At 43.9% G+C, this 12,632-nt stretch overlaps 1 protein-coding gene across 1 annotated transcript in view; it reads right to left on the bottom strand.

The window, feature by feature from the left end:
* Window positions 1-12,632, bottom strand: part of TGFB2 (transforming growth factor beta 2) — an 84,494-nt gene that overhangs the window by 69,087 nt on the left and 2,775 nt on the right. The window lies entirely within an intron of this gene.

The following is a 12,632-nucleotide window of genomic DNA, read 5'->3' as shown; positions in this document are numbered from 1 at the left end:
AAAGATACCAACACTTATCGCACACCAGAGATTGTCATACAAAGATGCTGTGGCCACCATCAAGGATTTAGCTACTGACCCCCATCTGCCTTGCCTCTCAAAACTCTAAGTCTTCGAGAGGCAGTTCCCTCACTGCGAGATGTGAGGTTACAGGGAACCAGGCAGAGGGCCTTCTCGGTGGTGGCACCCACCCTGTGGAACACCCTCCCATCAGATGTCAAGGAAATAAACAACTATCTGACTTTTAGAAGACATCTGAAGGCAGCCTTGTTTATGGAAATTTTTAATGTTTGATGTTTTATCACATTATTATTATTATTATTATTATTATTATTATTATTATTCTGTTGGGAGCCGCCCAGAGTGGCTGGGGAAACCCAGCCAGATGGGTGGGGTATAAATAATAAATTATTATTATTAATTGTTATTCTTCTTTTGTGAGGCACCCAGAGAAATGCCCACAAATGTTAAGTTAAGCAATTGCCGGTATACAGCAATTGTGGGTGGTAATAAATAGATATGGTCTTGTTTTTTCCACAGACTCTCACTCAAGGATAGCTTATGAAATACATTGACTTTACTTCTGCCTTTGCAAATTATACATATATGCATTTACAAAGTGCCCCAATCCATCCTTCCACATGTTCTTGTGTGCGCGCAGAGCTTCCCATTTCAAAAGGGAGATCCTATCCACCGGCACAACAATGAGCTCCCTCCGCTGAAAGCGTTGCTCCTTTCCAACAGAGTAACCTTCTGCAAGTATCAGAGCTCTCCTGACTTTTAGCAATTGATGACTCTGCAGATGTGCATTCAGTGTTTGTCACCAGCACAAAAAACCCAGCAGTTCTTAAAATGCATGCCATGGCACTCTGGTGCAGAGGTAGATAACGTGGTGACTCCTTCCAGATGTTCTTGGGACTCTCAACTCCCATCATCCCTGACAACTGGCTATGCTGGCTGGGCTGATGGGAGTTGTAGTCCAATCTGAAGAGCACCAGTTTAGCTACCCCTGCTCTAGTGAATCACAACAGGGATGAAAGAATTGCTTGAAAAGTTAAGCATCCATCACTCTAGGCTCATTGAGTCCAGCCACTTCTCAATATATGAATGGTGGCATTTGTCCTGAGGCTCCTGCCAGGATTCACTGGCAGTTCTTTCTACACCTGGTAGGTGCAGGGAATCCCAGAAGCAACACAACTGTATTCAAAGCGTATACCTGAACCTTGACTTACCAGGCAAAGGGAGACACAGAACACCAGGAGGCAATTTTAACCAGTACCAACTTGCTGGGAGCTGATTAAGGAAATGCAGATGTATCTTTTTGAATTTAGTAAGTGAAGTGCTATTCTAGTTACAGCCTAGGAAAAAGAAATACGCTGCAGGTATGAAAAGTTTAGGAAACCAGTTCAGCTCAGTTCATGTTACGTGAATGAATCATGGATTCCCACACTCCCTTCCTTCTTGTCCTGCAAAAAAGACATCAGTCAGAAGCGCTGTGGGCTTATATGTTCATTGTAGATTCTGTACTGAGCAGGAAGTTAGGTTGCTCGACTCCCAAGGTCTTTTCCAATGCTATAATTATTTGATTCTATGTAACCACAGGCTAACTATAGATTATTTTATTAATACTATTGCTACAAGTTTGTCATGGCCTTTGGCTAAAATAATAAATTTACAAACTAGATTGTAACCACAGTTTGCCATTACATTAAGCTGAGCAAACTATGGTTTGCTTGTGCACAAGCCAGTACTGGAAATCACACTATGTCCATTTCTGATTTACAGATGCACTTTAGTTTGTAATTACTGGACGTAATTAGGATTTGCCATGACAGAGTCAAGGATGCAATGAGAGAGGGAGGAAACATGTAAGTCCAGGACTTCTTCCTGTAACACTAAACCACGGTTTAGTGTTTGCATCCAAATTGAGCTAAGGTTCCCATCATACATATTCACTAAACGGAACCCTTCCTATAATCTCTTTGTCCAATGCAGACATTGCATTCTTAGTCATTAAATCAAAATAATCTGGGAAAATTGATTTTGTCAACAAAGAGAAACAACTATTAGAAACTGAACCATGCTGAATAGCACAGTGATAGAAATCATGCCATTAAGCACTCGACTCGTGGATAGCATCTTTGCAAAAAGCAGCAAAAAAAAAAAAAAAAGCCAGCCCACAGTTACAATCGGGAAGCAAACACACTCTAAACAAAAGAGCAAATAAATGTGTTTAGTCTAAACAATGCTGTTGATGCACTTATTAAATTAAAATAATACCTGGGGAACATATCATTCCCATGCTGAGAAATGCCGGGGGGGGGGGGTGTAAGAGAAAGAGAGAAAGAGAACAAAGTATAGCATATGGTTTTGCAACGGGAGTGGAAACATTTGTGTATTCTCACTAATGACTTGTTTTGTCAAAGATGCACTGGGAACTTCCACTGAATCTGTAGCAGAGAAAGACTCCGAGGAGAGACACTGTACAGGCCAAGGCAGCAGCGGGCCAACTGGAAGAGGCTCCTTAGCTTTTCCCAACCTGACCCCCTTTAGATGTTTCAGAGGGCAACAGCCGTCAGCCCCAGAGGGCACGGTCGTTGTAGTCCAAGACATCTGGAGGGCACCAGGTTGGGCAAGCCTGCTCTCAGATCACGTTGTCCCTGAAAGCAGAAAAACTAAAAACTGAAGACCTAGTATTTCATTTCCTATGATATTGATGGTTAGCAGCCCATGCTGTGTGAGGCATTTCGGTAACTGTTCACTCCTCAGAAGGGAGGTGGAGTTCTCCAATAGATTCATCGTGCATATAAAGTTCCTGGGTTCTCTGTCTACTCTCTAGAGCAGAGGTGAAAATTAGGATCCAGCCGTGCCTGACATCACAGTGGCACCAAGTGACCCAAAGTATTTTTTACCACTTTGAGCAGCAGATTCCATTGGGGCTTCCTGTACAAGAAGTCCTGCTATGGGCAGGGGTTGGCTGCACTGTGGAGTCCCATGATTCTCACCACCAATCACTACCGTTAGAGCTGGCAAGAAAGAGAACTGAGCGCCAGGGTAGCAAATTCAGGTCTTCGTGGTTTTCGTGAAATTGAATGGGACAGCTTTAAGTGGGTGACCCCCCAGCAAGACTGATGGGTGGGGGAACCCTATTTTCTCTCCTCCCCCAATGGATCTGCCAGGGACAAGGGTAACCCCAACCACAAATGGAGCCCCTCTAGGCACAGACTTCTACTTTCTCCCATATCAGGGAATGGCTGCCATTCACTCCTGTGATAAACTGCTGCAAAACCTGCCCCCTTTCCTGTTGAGAGGTGGCCCAGGCTCTGCCGAAAGCATTCCCTGGGGAATGCTGTGCGTGTGACAGGCACTGCAATACTTTAAGTCCCCTGACAACACACACACCCGATGTAGATGGGCATTTTGTTAATGTTTATTTACAGAAATCGTTGTGACAAATGTTCTTAAACTGTGTATTTTAATCTTTCCCTCCCTCGAGCATTTGTCATTTCATAAATATTTTTGTCAGGTCCCGAGGTAAGGATGGAAGACAGTTGTGCCCAATGAATTTCTTGGCCATCGGATGGTCCTCTTAACGCTTTTGCAGAAATGGCAAGGTTTTTATTCTGTTATTCTGTCTTCATGAGCACTAGAAACTTTACAACACACACATTATATTGATGGGCGTTTTGCCAATATTCTTCTCGGAAATGAGTTAAAACTCAGAGAGTCTTGTGATTCTTTATGAAATGCCAGGTTCTTATGAGCTACAAAGGTTACTTCAGGTCATGCAGATTCCAACACTCCTTGCTCCCACTCCACACACAAAAAATCATTCTGAAGTCTCATAAAAGTCAATGGGAAAAGTTTGCCGAATCATGACTAAATCCTATTGATTTCAATGAACAGCTCCAATTCCATACACATCCACCTGGGAGTAAGTCTCAGTGGACTCAACAGACATGCCATCTGTCATGGATGCTTAGCAGAGATTCCTGCATTGCAGAGGGTTGGACTAGATGACCCTTAGGGTGCCTTCCAAATCTAAGATTCTATGATTCTATGCACATATTGAAGCACACCTAGCTTTAAGCACATATATTTAAGCCAGGCATAGGCAAACTTGGCCCTCCAGATGTTTTTGGGACTACAATTCCCATCATCCCTGACCACTGGTCCTGTTAGCTTGGGATCATGGGAGTTGTAGTCCCAAAACTACAAGCCGAGTTTGCCTGTGCCTGATTTAAGCACACCTAGGCTATGCAAAATAGCTATGGTTATCAGGGTAAGGGAGAAGGTCCATCAACCCGCAACAGTAAGAAGAGCAGACTCCCAAATCCATTTAGTCTGGCATCCCTTTTCCAACAGTGGCATGTAGGCAATAGCCCTCCAGGTGAAAACGACGACTACTTCACCCAGAGACAGCTCATAGATTTGATGGCTGGGATCTTGGAAAACCGCAATAGGGAACCTGTGACCCACCAGATGTTACCATTTCTATTAAGACATTCTTTATTGGAGATCCAATTACTCTTTTCATAATTTAATAAGGAGCAGTGAAGAACCCTGACCCTCTTCTTCTAAAAGCCTCAGCCAGTTTAATGTGAAGGCACTTTCCCTCTCAGCAGATCACTGTCCCTGGTGACTATAGTTTTCACTTTTTACACTAGAGGGTTTTGGTACAAATTGTACTTACAGCCTATAAACCTTTCCCAGATATGACTCATTTTCAAGTGTCTGGATTTAAGTCTCTGTTCCAAAATGAGAGAAGCTCATCTGAAGCCAATTCCCCCAATAGGCTCAGAATTAAAGACATGTTCTACCATTGGCACGTGTGATGGTGTCCCGTGAAAATGTCATAATGCATGTTCTGCGTAGCAGTGCCAACTGCAGACAATGGGGAGAAGATGCACTTCATTTTTCAAGTATCTGCATTTAAGTCTCCACTCCAAAATGAGACAAAACTCCACTCCAGGCAACTTCTCAGGAAGGTCAGAATCCAGGTCCCAACATTGGTTAGCTTCTTTGCTTGCAAGCCACCTTAGATATTTTATTAAAAATGTATAGTATAAATGCTAACAATGAATAGTAAACTGCCATGCATGGTGATCTCCTATGATAATATATGGGCAGCATTGCCAGCTGCAGAGAATGCTGCAAAAGGACTAATCAAGTATAGTCACCTGATGAAGATGCTCTGAGCAGTGGTGGCTGGTGCCTTTTGGGTAGAAGGCAAGGAGACCAAGAATACGTGGACCAGCCTCCACTGGTTGAGGTACCAAATCTAACAATGTTGCATAGTGATAAAATACATAGCACAGGAAACCAACATGGAGTTCTTCAGATGTTATTGGACCCATGTTCCATCAGCCCCAACCAGCATAGGCAATGGTCAGGAATGATGGGTGGGTAACTTCTGGAGGGTCTCACACTGGATGCCCCTTATACAGAGACCTGAAAGACCTGAAGGCAGTGCTATGCATAGGAGCATCAAGATGGACTTGCCTTGCTATATGGAATCTTGAGTGCAGCCAGCACCACCTGTGTCATATCTTGTGGGACATGGGTGGCGCTGTGGTCTAAACCACCGAGCCTCTTGGGCTTGCCAATCCTAAGGTCGGCAGTCAAATCCGTGCAATGGAGTGAGCTTCTGTTGCTTTGTGACAGCTTCTGCCAACCTAGCAGTTTGAAAGCATACCAGCTCAAGTAGATAAATAGGTACCACTGCAGCAGGAAGGTAAATGGTGTTTTCATGCGCTCTGGTTTCTGTCATGGTGTCCAATTGCACCAGAAGCAGTTTAGTCATGCTGGCCACAGCATTCTGTGGACAAACGCCAGCTCCCTCGGCCTGAAAGCTGAGACCACACCTCATAGTCAATTTCAACCAGACTTAACCGTCCAGGGGTCCTTTACCTTTACCATATCTTGCAACACAAGTGGGATGTATGGCAGCCCCAAGAGCCAGCTACTTCACTATATGTAAAGGATTCACTCATGAGCTTTATGGGCAAGTACATAAAGCTAGTCCCTATTTATCTCAAAATAGGATTCAACAACTAGTGGGCTCGGGGCAAAGTTTAGCTCTCTCAAGTGATACCACTTCAGAAAGAGTGGAGGAGTATAGAGGAGTAGCATCTGAGGCAATGGGGTGACACAGCAGGCCCCCATGCTTCACTCATTTGTCAAGGTGGCCTCTCTGTCTCACAGGGTGTTCAAAGTTTCAGAGAAGATGATCCCACAACTTTCCTAAGCAACATATGAATACAAACATAGCCAATTTGCTGGCCTTCAGATGTTGGTGGACTACAGCTCCCATCAGTTACAGAGTTTGGATTTGATATCCCGCCTTTCACTCCCCTTCAGGAGTCTCAAAGCGGCTAACAATCTCCTTTCCCTTCCTCCCCCACAACAAACACTCTGTGAGGTGAGTGAGGCTGAGAGACTTCAAAGAAATGTGACTGGCCCAAGGTCACCCAGCAGCTGCATGTGGAGGAGCGGAGACGCGAACCCGGTTACCCAGATTACATGACTACCGCTCTTAACCACTACACCACACTGGCTCTCAACAGTTACAGCCAGCATGGCCATCGGACAGGGTGGTAGGGCATGTTGTCCATACACCACCACTTTGGCTGCCGTGTATTAATGATTCAAAATCTGTTTTGGCAAGACTTGAGAACTCATTGCACCTTATCCATCTCCTTCAAATGTGCTGATCAAAACTTATGTCCTCAAATTCCAACAGGTTCCTGACTAGACTAGCCTCTGCATCTTAGTTAAATTCTAGAATTCACTCCTGCAAGAGGTAGTGCTGGCTACCAACTTGGATGCGTTTAAAATAAATTCAGACAGGTTTGTGGAAGATAACGCCTATCAACGGCTACTAGCCACGATGGCCATGTTCTAGCTCCACTGTCAGAGGCAGTGTGCGCCTCAAGGCAAGTTTCTGAATCACAATTTGGGAGAATGCTGTCGGGCCTTGCTTGCAGACTGGTTGGACCTTGTGAGAACAGGATGCTTGACTAGGTGGGCCACTGGCCTGATCCATCAGGCTCTTATGTTCTTTGCTATGCATCTGTCCACCTATCTGGCACCTGTTACAAGAAGCACTTAATCTTACTTCCACATGAAGAAGAGGAATGCCACTCCACGCCAATACATCCCCCCTCCTCCAAACACCAGAGCAGCAGCACACTTTCTGAAGCTGTGATATCTCCCATTCCTTTCAGCCACTTCTCATTCCCATGACCCAAATTCCCCACAGCCCAAATCCTTACTGGAAGTGAGTTCCACAGAATTCAGTTACTTCCCAGTAAGTGTGATTAGGGCCGATATCTTAATTCCCCCATTATCCATTCCACCCTGGTGGGGCTGTGTAACTCTCTGGAAAACAAAAGCCCACAGCTACTTCTGTACTCTCCTAGTAACCCAATTCCTCTGAAGACAAGAAACCTACACACATATAAACACTAGTAAATCAATTCTTTGTTGATAAAGTAGAAACATGCCATTGTACGTAGCTGGTTTATAATGTTTTCTTTCATTAGGTAAAATACTCAGCAAAGGAAGGGGGGGGGAGACTACGTGAAGCAAATATTCATGCAACAGAGCTAATGGAAGGATAAATCACACCGGTGGCTCTCATAAAATTGAGGTGTAGACTAGAGATTCAATTTAAGGAGTACGGTTGTGCAGGGGGTGAACTGTTCTGCATTAAATTAGTTAACTTTCATGTGGAACTGCTACGAAAAGTATAAACAGTTGCAGTTTTTCAGGACTCTGTAAATTTATATCCCAACGTCCAAACTTCAAAGGGGTAAGTTATTCTCTAAACTTAAGCCCAGCTCTTACTCAAGCAAAACTCTCATTACAGAAAGCAAAGTTTTTCCTCAGCGAAAGGAGAAAGAAAAGACATAATTGGTCCTTTTATAGCTATTAGAAACAAGGTGTACAACTCAGGCTCTGGAAAGGTACATTACTAATACTCTGGAGGAGGAACTAAATTCCCATGTCATCCTAATTTGCTTTCCAGTGTTCGATACTAACACAGAAACCGTGAATGTGGTCCTGGTTAACCTCAGGGCTAAAAGAAATTATGGAAAAGATGCAGTCCCATAATTTAAAGGTCTCTAATGGATCAGAAGATCTGGAATGTTTTTATGCGGCTACATGGTGGGAATTTTTTTCTTACACTTTTGGAACCAATACACAAAATCTGCCCCAAATGAGGAAAATTTGCTTTTATATTCCACTCCTGTAATCCTGTTATCTTTTCAATAAAGTTTATTAAAGGAAGAAGGGGAGGAAGAGTGGAAGGAGAACTGATACTATAACTAATGCCAAAAAAGAGAGAGGATGCAATTCACATCCATTAAAAGCTAGAGAGGCTTTGTTGTTGCTTTCAAATGGGTGACTGATGCTTGGAACCAAAATGCTGCACCAGATTTTGCTTCATCAGCACTTAAACTATCGAGACCAGCCCTATCACACACAGTTCTGCTTGTGATTCATGCACCGATGTTTATGGACTACCTATCAAATGATGGCCTGCATGTGCCAATAGCCATCAAAGATGCAATACCCCACATTTCGTCCTTCCAATATCATGTTTTATAGCCTCTTACATAATTTCAAACACAATACTTTCAACAGACTCCATCCGCACATTCGGGGACAAGTAATCAGGCGTGCATTTATTTCTTACTCATTTAAAAGCTGTTTAGGGTCATCCTACAGGACAGCAATGGGGAACCGGTGGACCTCTAGATGTTAGTGGGCTACAATAATTCCCATCATTCCTGACCATTTGCTCTGCTATCTGGGGCTGACGAGAGTTGGAAGTCCAGCTACAGCAGAGGAGCCCCAGGTTGCCCATCCTTGCTATACAGGACAGCTTGCTCTCTGGACATCTTACCAAATCACCAGCCATGAAGGCATCTTCTGCTTGCCAGATGCCCATAGCATCTGGTTAGCCACTGTGGCAGCAGGATGCTGCACTAAATGGGTCTTTGGCCCAATCCAACAGGTCTCTTCTTATGTTCTTAAAATTATAATTCCACACACAATCAACACAGGTTTCGCAGCCAAAGAGCAACAAGTCCTTCAGAGCTATGGTGGTACAGTGGGACTGTAGGGACACACGTTAAGCCACTCCCCCAAGGCTTCACAACTGTTGTATCTATGGAGGCTCCAGGGGGATTGAGAAAGCCTGGGAGATCAGGGTTCTCAATCATGTCTCCTGGGGTCCCTTCCAACTCTACAATTCTATGATTCTATGATTCCTACATAAAGAGAACTGCTATTTATGTTTGTGGTGTTTATCTAGAGCAGGTGTGGCAACCTTTGGCCTTCTAGGTGTTCTTGAACTACAAATACCATCTACCTCAGCAAACATGGCCAGTGATTTTTTTCTTTAAAAAGTGTTTAGGGGTACTCTCATTTTCCTACTCATATTGTAATTCTGCCCCTCAGTGAGGCCAAACTTAGATTCACAAAATGTTTAGGGGTATACGTACCCCTGCGTTCCCCCCCCCCCCAGAAAATAAACACTGAACATGACCATTGGCCAGGAATTATGGGAGCTGGTCAGTAACATCTGGAGGAACAAAGGTTTCCCACCCTTGATTCACAGCTGTAGGCCCCATGGAAGTCCATTAAGCTTTTTCCATTGACCTCCATGCAATGTACATTATAGTTGTGAACTTTGTGTAACCTCAATTGCAGCAAATTTGAGATTTGTAAGGGAGACACAGAGCTAATGAAAGGATGCTCCAAGCCACTCAGGGATATTTCCTTGCCTGTATCTTAGAAATCTAGGCCTGTTAATTCCTGATACACGTTGATTTCCATGCCCGACCCGAGTCACTGTCTCCTTTTGTGCTCCCACAGACCATCATGTAAAAAAGCCCAGTGCCCTTTGATTCCCTTGGTGCAAACTATCGGCAAAACCTTAACACAACTTCGCTTTGAGCCTTAAACTAACAGCACGTGAAAAGATTAATACGAATAAATTCTGAGCTAATCAGATCCCTTCTTTAAATGTTGACACAGTATTATTTATATCCCATAAATACCTTCTTGACTAAAATTCATCCCAGGAGATTGGCAACGTGCCAAGGCTATTCATATTTACTGTATTTATATAGTACAGTTGGCCAAGGATAATATTTAAGACAAAATATGCCCTGGGATATATACAATATCTCTTTGCGTTTTCCTTTTAAATCTCTCCATTGCTAAAAATATTTAGACTGAATGTTACAAATGTCCCACAAAGACCTATCAGGGATCTGCTTAGTGATATATAGCCGACTGTGAGTATAATTAGAGCATATTTGCAATACTTGGGCCATAGTCAGTTACCAAATGCTAACATCTCTGTGGTAAAAAAAAGGGGGGGTAGTTTTTAAAAAGAACTCTGAATGATGGCTCTTTCCCATGCCTTTCACTCTATGACCTCAGTGTGTTTGCAGAGATCTCCTTTCTCTTCCCGCATCACTGCCTGCTCAACTAATGCAGGAACTGGAGAGTTAAAAAAAAAAAGGAAAAAAAGACCCACCACTCCGTAAGTCTGAAGAAAAGTGTACAAAGCAGTCCAAATCTGCATTTTCAATTTACTCATTCAGATTATATATTTCTTCTTGGCTGTATATTTTTTCTTCCTTAGAATGGCTTGTCCAGCCCAGCGTATATAACTAGACAGTGGAAAAACAGTTAACCCACTTACTGTGATCTTCCCAACCAAGCATTTCCACAGTAAGGCTGGCTGAAGCTCGAGAAAGGGCCTCAGCTCTTAAACTCATGATGCTCTCTATTGGCGGGTACCTGCAATATCCGCACTTGTCCTCCAAGGGCTGTTTTGCCTTACAGACCCAGCTTTGGAGGAGATTCTCACAGGGTTTTTAATTATTCCCGGGATCGCAGCTTGGATCGTTTACATTCTCCAGAAGGCAATGTTTAGCCAGGCTAGCGTTGCCTCTTTACGGGGAGGAGAAGTGTGGTTAGAAAGATGTCAGAAACAAAACAAAACAAAAATCTCCAGCTAAAAGGTGATAAGCCTAGATCAAGATGCTGCTAGGATTATAGATTGGCTGGTAAACAGTCTCAGAGCACAGACTCCTGCGGAACAAACAAAGAGATCTCCAATGAGCCAGCGGAAGATCAGTGTGGGTGGGTGAAGCGTCTATTTAAGAAGAAGGGGGGAGCAGCCTTGCCATTCTCTTCTGTGTCTCAATGTTATTGCTACAAATTACGCTAGAGAGCTTGCGCATACCCACTTGGCTCCAGCACACTTGACAAAGTCTTCCTTCCCTCGGGGCAACAAGGGTGGAGCACATTTATCACAGACATTCTGGATGGTGCCTTAATTGCAATAATAAAACCCTTTGATTGCCAGCGGTGTCCTCTTCCAGAGATTGTCATTTTTAACAAATAAAAAAAGGGGGAGGCAGCAGCACAAGGAGAAAGGGGGTGGGTGGGTTCTGAGTTCCCTGGCTGGCATCCTGGGACTCTCGCTAGCAAGCCCCAGCAAGCCTCAAAAAGCTACACCTTGGTTGCCTTCAAAATAAATAGAAGAGGCTACAATTAGAAAGTCTAGGCTAAAGCTGCCAAGGTGGCTGCATTACACATTTCGGAAAGAGGTATGCGCTTTTCAGAGACAGACCAAGTATATGAGTATCAAATAAAGTTATAAGGGTGGGGGGGAGGGGAGGGGAGGGGAGGGGGAAGACTGGAAAAGAAATCAGGGAAAAGAAACACTTAGCCTAGGCATGTAGTAAAGCTGCCTCGTTTTTTTTCTCATACAAAGTTTCCTACAATGATCGACATTGGGGTTTGATTTTCTACGTATTCTTCCCTTCCTACCCACCCACCCCAGCTGGCAAAAAAGGTGAACTGACAACAGTGGAATGTGTATGGGTCCATTTTACAGCTGAAGAGACTAAGGCTGCTATCCTTGTTGAACGCAGTGGAACTTACTTCTGAGTAAGCTTGTAATTTACTGCACAGCAAGGCTGGAATCCTATGCACACTTACTCGGGTACAAAGCCCATTGGGCTCAATATTCTGAGCAAATGCATAGAATTCCTCAGAACGGCTGCTAGACAAGAGTCAGCCGGCCAAAGCCAAACCAACAAGTCCAAGTCGGAGGTGGGATTTGAATTCATGTCTCCCACCTCCAAACACTAAGTCTCTGGACCACAGTGGCTCTGGCCCAATGCACAGAGCCAGCTCTTTCAAGCTCTAATTTATTTTTCAGAAAAGAGTGCACATAATCAGTTCCAGCTGAAGCCTTCACAGACTGTGTCCAGGAAGCTGGACTTAAAAAAAAAAAGAATTAAGGGAGTATCATTTTGTACCTGGAAATAAGGTCATCACAAATGGGAACAACTAAATTGAAAATAGGATAATAGAGGCACTTCCTGGAGGATCTGTCCTTTTTTTTGCTTGTACCAACTGCAGCAGCCAGCTTCAAAAGAAACTCGGTTTTTGGGTGGATACACTACTGAGCTAGATTGCTCCCCTCTCTCCAAGGTACATTGAAATGGACCACTGCCCATATCAGACACAAACCAGCAGTGGGAAGTGAAGTGATCAGCTTTGGAAGCTACCAACTGAACTGAAGGGGGGGGGGGCTA

This window comes from Podarcis muralis, chromosome 3 (genome assembly GCF_964188315.1).
Source record: "Podarcis muralis chromosome 3, rPodMur119.hap1.1, whole genome shotgun sequence".
NCBI classification, from domain to species: domain Eukaryota; kingdom Metazoa; phylum Chordata; class Lepidosauria; order Squamata; family Lacertidae; genus Podarcis; species Podarcis muralis.
Note: the sequence above shows the minus strand (reverse complement) of the source record. Positions and strands in the feature narration are given on the sequence as shown.